Genomic DNA, 9,140 nt, shown 5'->3' with positions numbered 1-9,140 from the left:
GATGAAAGCCATGTTATTATAGTTCTGTCTAGTGCCCATAAAAATTTGGAAAACATGTCCTAAGTCCTTGAATTATGAGCTTTTCGAGAGGTTGAACTATACTCGATTTTTAATTTAGCACAAGAGTCTGGCACAGTACTTGGTCCAGAGTAGAAGTGCAACAAAAATTTATTAGGTAAACCAAACTAGGCTTGCAAAAAAAAAAAAAAAAAAAAAAAAAGATACAATTTAAAGAGGTTTGCAGTTAAAGAGGTTTATCATAAAACTCTACGGATTGGTCTTTCATATCTGTATGTCTAAAAGTCTGTTACAATTATGGCTGTAGGTGATATGAGTAAATAGTTGCTGCCTTTCTAACCTTGGCAGACATTTAACTTTCACACATTTGTCAAATCAATAAATAAGCAAAAAAACAAACAAAAAATAAGTTCACTTGCCTCCAAAGATGTGTCTAGTAAGAAGTGGCAATGGCTGATGTCAAAGAGGTGGCTGTGTGTGTTCCCCTCTAGGATTCTGATACTTTCCTGTCTCACACTTAGTCTTTCATCTATTTTGAATTTGTTTTTGTGTATGGTGTAAGAAGGTGGTCCAGTTTCATTCTTACATGTAAGTGATGAATCACTAAATTCTACTCCTGAAACCAAAATTGCACTATATGTTAACTGACTGGAATTAAAAAAAAAAAAAAAAAAAAAAAAACCTGAAACAAATTAAAATCAAAAATAAGTTTACCCAAAGAAATCTCACCCTATCATTTTTATTAGATTTATTTTAATTATTGTTATTATTATTGGGGAATCTAGTTGAAAATTCTCTGCTTTGATGACTTTTAAATGACATCTACTCAGAACATTTAAGGAGAAATCACTTTTGATAATAGAGATTTGCATTATAATTACAAACTTGGCTTAGCTTTATAGGAGCTGGATGCATGGTGAGATCATTTTAATTAGTTTTATCTTGATTTTGTTGTCTCTTTCCCACAGGTTTTTTAAATTTAATAACTCCTGTAAATTTCTTTAGCTACTAGTATGGATTTTATTTTAAGACATGATTTGATTTAATTCTCTGTAGTTAGCCCTTTAGTGCTTTTTAAAAAGTGTTCTACACAGATTTCTATCTTACTTTAGAGAAATGATCAGTGGATTGCCTCTTAGAAATGCAAATTTAAATCATTTAGTTCTTTTGTTGGAAAACTATAAAAATATTCCATTTTCAGCTAAAATTTTTCTTGTGAAATACACACATACTTTGAAACTTCAACAATTGAGTTCATTCAGAAAATTCCAATAGACTTTCTGTTTAAGAGCACTAAAAATCTTTGCTCTATGGAGATATTAAAATCTATGTTGTGTGCAGGCAATAAAGATTATTAATAAAGACATTTAATATAGCTTGAATTAAACCACACATATTGACAATAAAAAAGGAAACATAAAACTGTACCAGATTGTGTTCCTAAATAAATAAAATTTCAGTGTAAATCTTTATCCTAGATATTGTGAAAAATAGTAGTATTCTATGATTACAAAATTTTTAACATAGCCTTCATTGGTCATGAAGGTCCCCAAAAGAATGTCATACCCAAAGCAATTCATTACACATTGAGTGTATGTGTGTATTTGTGGGCATAAAACATAGGGTATGCAAAAAATTAGTTTAACTACAAGTCAAAATGGAAAAGTTCTGCAGTTTCTTTTGTTTGTTTTTATTTTTGTTTAGGATTTATTTTTAGTGGGACACATTAAAATGTTCAAAACATTTTCTAAAAATTAACATTTCATAAGCTATAATTGATGTTTGTGGTAGTATGATCTAAAATTAGCTGACTTTATTTAGATTGACTGTATATTAATCTATTCAAATGGCATGGAATTATTACATCCACCAGTATTAGTGTTATTACTGATACTGCATCTAACATTATCATACTAATAATCATAACCCTATCCAACATTTATTTAATGGATTTTTATATCCTTGGTACTATATTAAATAATTTACATGCATATGTCACTTAAATGTTTATTATATACCTTTTTGTTATGATATATGGGATTTCAAGGTAAGCAAGTGGTGATACCCATGACCATTGATGCTATTAATTTAGCTGATCTAAGTTCTTAGGCTGGCGTTTCCATCATTTAACACCAATACATTTGTAGTTCTACAATTGTTTTGATCAAATAGATTAGCCTTTCCCAAGAAAGTCATGTTTTGCTACCAGGGATGTAAAAGCTATAATTTAATGTGAGAGATTCCACATAATCTGCTACTTTCTTTTTGTGCCCCAAATTGGGTCTGATATTCCAATTTTGAGAACTTTAATAGTGGGATGTAAGCCTTGAAAGCAAATCTAATATTATACCAGTAAATAATATTAGACAATACTTATATTTTGCAACTTAATGAAGTAGGCACTCTTTGTGCCAAAAAAAAACAAAAAAAAACCCAAAAAAAACCAGAAAACAACTTTAAATGTAAAATTAGAGGGGTTAGGGGACTTTGTTTTTAGATGAAAATACTTATTTTCTTTTTAGATTTGATGGGCATGCCAAATATGGTAGATTTACTAGCCAAATGGAGCCACAATAACACCTCCCATCTTGTCACTCCCCATTAAGAGGTGGTATTTACTTTTTCTCCCTTTGAATCTGGCAACTTTGTGATTTGTTTGTAACCAACAGAGTATAGTAGAAGTCATGATGTGTGATTTCTGAGCTAGCTAGGAAAAAAACTAAGACCACTTCTAACTCATTTACCACAATAGTTATTCTAGAAGCCCTCAGCCTTAAGTATGCATTTCAGATGCCTTGAGACTCCCAGGGTCTGAGAAGATCTAGTCCTGTCCATGTGAAGAGGCTAGGAGGAGAAGCCCTAGAAATATATGAGGCCACATCCCCTGGCCTGACTCATGCTACCACGTGAGGGACCCCAAAGGCAGAATAACCCAGCCAGCCATTCCTGTTCCTGAATTCCTGATTTAGAAAAATCAGCGGAGTAGAAATAATTGTTGTTGCTTTACGTTTCTAAGTGGTGGTGTAAATATTTATGCAACACAGATGACTGGGATGAAATTTGGTACTGGGAGTGGGTAACAGAACTCCGGACACATGTCTCATTGACTTTGGGATGGAACAGTAGATAGAAGCAGGAAGGATGTTGAAAAGACTATTCCTAAAACATGATAGGCCTGGAGATGACTGACAATCAAGTTTAATGAAGAGTCTGAAAAATGTTGCTGGAAGCTGGAGGGAAGGAAACACTTGTGACATAGTGGCAAAAGTTCAATGAAAGTACCACTTGTGGTAACCCTGAAAATAGAAAATGTATCTAAGAAACTATGACCTCAATTAAAGATTGGCATTTCTTTTTCTTTTCTGTAAAGGATGAGATAGTAAATATTTAAGGTTTTGAGTGCCATATCTTCTCTGCCACGTCTACTTAAGTATTGTATTATAAAATAAATCGTAGACAATATAAAAATAAATAGACATGGCCAAATCTGGCTAACAGTGGACTGGATTCAGCCTAAAAATCATAACTTGATGACACTTGACTTATATAAGGAGATTTCCATGCAAATGTGAAGGTATTGCCTGTCTACCTCTTATACAATTATAGAGGAGGGATATAAACAAAATAATAAAATACCTGGTTTTTGAATGGGTCTGAAGAATATGTACAAGGCACACCATCTTTTCAGCTAGAAAAGCACTTTTGAAGTAAGAAAATATCTGAGATTTAAGAACCAGTCTAGGGTTGGACTATAGTATCCTTTATTAAGAATCAGAATATCTAAGGCAATGACACATAAAACATTTCAGAGAGGCAAGTGGCCTTCTAAGAATCTTAAAGTTGTGCCTTATAGATCTTGTCTGTTAAACAGTAAGGATTCTAATATATTTAAGGAAACCATCCCACAACAACTTTATTAGGACCCTAGGGTAATGGCTTTCTCTCAAATACATTTGTAGGCACAGCTTTTGTCTAATGGAATAAATTATACCCGACACAAAAAATAGTTGGAAAGAAATCATAACAGCTTGAATGAGACAAAGGGTCAAATGAAATGGGCCTTTTGAACTCCAAATATTTTATGAGTGGAAGTTGGCAGAAGTTTTTCCAGAGAAGCTGCTTCTTTTTATTTTTTACAAATTATATTTATTTATTTTTTGAAGCCACTTCTTTTTTTTTTAATTTTTTAAAATTTATTTATTTTGAGAGAGAGAGAGCAGGGGAAGGACAGAGAGAGAGGGAGAGAGAGAATCCCAAGCAGGCTCTGTGCTGTCTGCACAGAGCTCAGTGCAAGGCTCCATCTCACAAACTGTGAAATCTTGACCTGGGCTGAAATTAGAGTTGGATGCTTAACAGACTGACCCACCCATGGGCCCCAAATTCACTCCTTACATGAAGGATGGCCTGTAGGGAAAACAACTAGAGTCTAGAAGGTGAGGCCAAGAGCTATAAAAACAATTCATTGGGAGTTGGAATGGTCTATAATTGGAACTGGCAATATATGTAGATTTGGGATATAGAAATGGTATGCATCAGTTTATGATATGCCTTCTTATTTTTCTCTTCTTTGGAATTACCTATTGAAATCTTCTTATGTCTGTCCCACTGCCATGTGCTTTGAGAGGTGATGAGTATATTTTGCATATGGAATGGACAAAATTTGATGAGGCCAGAGGATGTGCTATGATAGCTTACAAGTTCCAACAATATCATCTGCCTCACATGGTTTTATAGAACTTTGCTACTAAGTTGAGAACTGAGATCTCTGCTATGCATCTGGGTGACTTTATGGCTTGTTTGAATCCAATAGATATGACCTTCTGTGACTTCTGAGGCTAGGTCAGAAAAAGAGAGTCAGATGTGTATACTGGTGCCCAGCCTAAGCATATTATTAAATTAAGGTAATTTCCCAAGAATATCTGCCTTCCAGAATCAGAAGTAAATCATCTCTAAAGGAAGAGCATCATCGAAAATTCCATTTTATCTTTCCTTATCATATAAATGATATGTTACCCAATATAAATAACAAATACACAAATAAGTAAGGTAAGACAATAACCTGAAAAAAAAAAAGAAATACAGACAATAAAACCAGAAATACAAAAGATCTAGATAATGCAATTTATTAGACATCAAAATATATCTGATAGATGACTAATATTTAGGATATATAGGGAACCCTGACTCAAAAATTAACAAAAGGCCAATGACCAGTTAAAAACATGTACGGAGTACATGAATAATTATTTTACTAGATAAAATAATGCCCATGGCCAAAAAGTGCATAAAAATTTACTTAAGTTAATCAATAAAATGCAAATTTTATTTGTATCACAATAGAAATCACAATAGAATATCATTTCACATGCTCTAGAATAGTTAAATTTTAAAAGATAAAGAACAACAAATTTTGGCATGCATAAAAAGCAACTGAAGGCTCTCATAATGTGTTGCTGGATATGTAAAATGGAATAGTTACATGGAAAACCACTTGAAAGTCTCTTATAAAGTTAAATATACACCTATCTTCTACCCATGCTTGGATATTTACTGAAATTAAAAGTTAATATATCTAGGGGCGCCTGGGTGGCTCAGTTGTTTGAGCATCTGTCTTGGGCTAAGGTCATGACCTCGCAGTTCATGAGTTCAAGCCCTACGTCGGGCTCTGTGCTGACAGCTTAGAGCCTGGAGCCTGCTTCAGAATCTGTGATTCTCAGTCTCTCTCTCTCTGTCCCCTCCCCTGCTCATGTTCTGTCTCTGTCTCTCAAAAAATAAACATTAAAAAAAATTTAGAATAAAGGACCAAAAATGCAAAGCTTTAAATACGTTATGTGCCTGATTCCTTTGAATGGAGAAATAGAAATTACATGACAGGCACAAAATTGGAGTTTTTCAAGTCCCAAGATAACTCTAAAACTTTATTTGGGGTTTATAACCAGACTGTGTGTTGTCTGTGCAATATCATATAACAAATTCTGGCATTAAAAATGTATATCCTTGGGGCGCTTGGGTGGCTCAGTGGGTTAAGTGTCCCACTTCAGCTCAGGTCATGATCTTGGAGTTCATGGGTTCGAGCCCAACGTCAAGCTCTGTGCTGACAGTTCAGAGCCTGGAGCCTGCTTCTGATTCTGGCTCCTTCTTTCCCTGCCCCTCACACACCACCCCCCACTTGCACTCTCTCTCTTTCTCACATTAGTAAAAATTTATATATATATATATATATATATATATATATATATATATATATATGTATCCTTTTTACAGTAAAAAGGCTTTTGATATATTCACTTAAATAAGGGTGAAATTATTAAAACTATGTTGTGCCATCTTATTCAATAAAATGGTTAGATAAAAGTTTAGCAGGTTTTTTACTTATATAATCTTACTTAATGCTCACAAGAGCCTCAGATAGGTATTAGGTGGAGAAACTAAAGCTCATAGACACTAGGTAATATTACCAAGATCATATGGATAGGACTAAGATTTAAATCCAGAATAATCTATCTGCAAATCTCTGCTATTTACTATCAGTTTCTTTGGGCAGTTTTTTGGGAAATGTACATATAAACAACAGATCATCTCTTCTAGATTAGAAACACATTTTAAGAAATTAGAAGCACATTTCAAGAAATTAAAAGTTTAGAAATAAAAAATGACTAGCAGGGCGCCTGGGTGGCTCAGTCAGTTGAGCCTCCGACTTCGGCTCAGGTCATGATCTCAAGGTTTGTGAGTTTGAGCCCCCCCCCCCCCCCCCTATCAGGCTCTGTGCTGACAGCTCAGAGCCTGGAGCCTGCTTCGGATTCTGCATCTCCCTCTCTCTCTGCCCCTTCCCCACTCATTCTCTCTCTCTCTCTCTCTCTCTCTCTCTCCCCCTCTCTCTCTCTCTCTCTCTTTCTCTCTCTCTCCTCTGTCTCAGAAATAAACATTAAAAACAAGTTTAAAAAATGACTGGCAATAAACCAGTAGTCTGTCTCACAGAAGGACCAAGTGTTTCTGTTTTTCGTTTTTGTTTTTCATTTGTTTTAGTAAAAGAATGCTGTGGTTGTAATTTATCATGGTTACAACTGTGCTTTTTCCAACCACCAATAACATGAGGAGACTCACTTTGGCTGACATGTAATTCTGGAGGCAATTTCAAAAAGGAGTCTTGGGGCGCCTGGGTGGCGCAGTCGGTTAAGCGTCCGACTTCAGCCAGGTCACGATCTCGCGGTCCGTGAGTTCGAGCCCCGCGTCGGGCTCTGGGCTGATGGCTCAGAGCCTGGAGCCTGTTTCCGATTCTGTGTCTCCCTCTCTCTCTGCCCCTCCCCCGTTCATGCTCTGTCTCTCTCTGTCCCAAAAATAAATAAAAACTTTGAAAAAAAAAAAAAAAAAAAGGAGTCTTACATAGGAAACAGACATTCTCTTGGGTTATCTTTACACTGAGAGTGTTAAACTTTTCAGATCTCAGATTCCCTGGTCACTTCAGTTTTCTTATGTTTTATCAAAACCTTAATATTGACATTTTAGTCATGTATTTCTGCTACCATTATTAAAGCTCAATTTTGAGATGATAAAAAATCTGGGCACATCAGTTAAGTTGATTGGCAAAACGTCTAGAGATCCAAAATTAGGGAATGAACCAACCATTGATATGGATTTATATTATAATATTTTCTATAAAATAGTAAAAAGGATCTCTGCAAGATATGCCTTTCAGGAAGCATTTAAAGATAAAAAATTTACATCAAAATACAATGTAAAATTTTATTATCTTTAACTAGCACATTTGAATACATGTAAGGAATACATTCCTTACTGAAGGAAGCTAGCTTAGTTGTTCAAATCCCATTATTAGGGAGTTAACTAAGTCTTTTGTAATAAGTGTCATGATCAATATATGAATGTTAACAAAAGAAGATATCCTTATCCTCAAGGATCTCAGATACTCAATGAAGAAATGAAGTTGAGTGACATGAACAATATTGAATGCAAAAGAGCCAAATAGCATCTGTGAAAGACCTAAGCACTCAGACATGGACACTAGGAATGTAGGCTAGAGAGCTCTTAGGCTTGCTTCTCTAGAGAAGCAAATCTTGAGCTGCTGTGTGAGTTTCCTTTTAAAAGTTCACTGGAGTTGTAATGAAATACTTATTGACACAATTTCATGACTTAATCCAGGCTTCAAGTTGAGATAATATTTTCTGTTACTGTGGTTCCTACTCTCCAGCCAATCTGACTTTCTTCAGTGTTATTCGTCCAGTCTGGTAATTCCTACCTGTGTGCCTTAATGCATGTTTTTTTTACTCTCCAGAATGTCTTTCCCTCTATTTCAATGTCTTTCTTCAAAGACTCACCAGTTTTTTTTCGAACATCACTGAATCCTTCTATGATCCCAACCCTAGTGGAAGTGACCTTCCTTTTGTGATATTATCATTACCATTTTAATATTTAGAGTTTTAATATTTTTAATATTACCACTTGGTTTTTTAATATTTTTTAATATTATCGGTTTAATATTTTGATGTTTATTTCCATTTTTGCACTTTTTTGTCAGCTATTAACTCTGTGCAGTTAGGCTGTACAATTCTTATTTCTAGCATCTAAATAACATAGTTCTTGGCACCTAGTAATGTTGAATAAACAAACAAAATCTTTGGAGAGTTGATTTAATTAATTTATAAATTATTCTTCAGAGTATCAAAGGCACGTGTGCTGCCTATTTTCTCTGATGTATTCTCAACCTTTGCAATCTTCCAGGAAGTCTTGTCTTTACCCCTAGTCCCAGCTGCTTAACTAGGCTATGTTAAAACACCAAGAAGCCATAACACAGAAGGATTATTCTATGTTTTTCCATTCCGTGTTAAAAAACTCCTTGATTTCAAAATGAAAGAAGGAAAAGTGCCAGGTGATATTTGAAAAATAAAATAAAATAAATTGCAACCTTAGTCTTGACCAGCTGAGGCTGAAATAGGACAATGCTGCATAAGAAAGCCAAATGAGGCCTGGTTATGCCAGAATGTTCCACAATCCTCTAACCTCCAGGTAAAAAGTCTTACAGCCCAGCCAAAATCAGCTTCAACATGCATAGAAAATTGAGTCTAAGTCCCTGTATTTCTCCCAGCAATTATCCTATACTGTGTGAG

Source organism: Leopardus geoffroyi, chromosome D1, assembly GCF_018350155.1.
Source record: "Leopardus geoffroyi isolate Oge1 chromosome D1, O.geoffroyi_Oge1_pat1.0, whole genome shotgun sequence".
In the NCBI taxonomy this organism is placed as follows: domain Eukaryota; kingdom Metazoa; phylum Chordata; class Mammalia; order Carnivora; family Felidae; genus Leopardus; species Leopardus geoffroyi.
Note: the sequence above shows the minus strand (reverse complement) of the source record.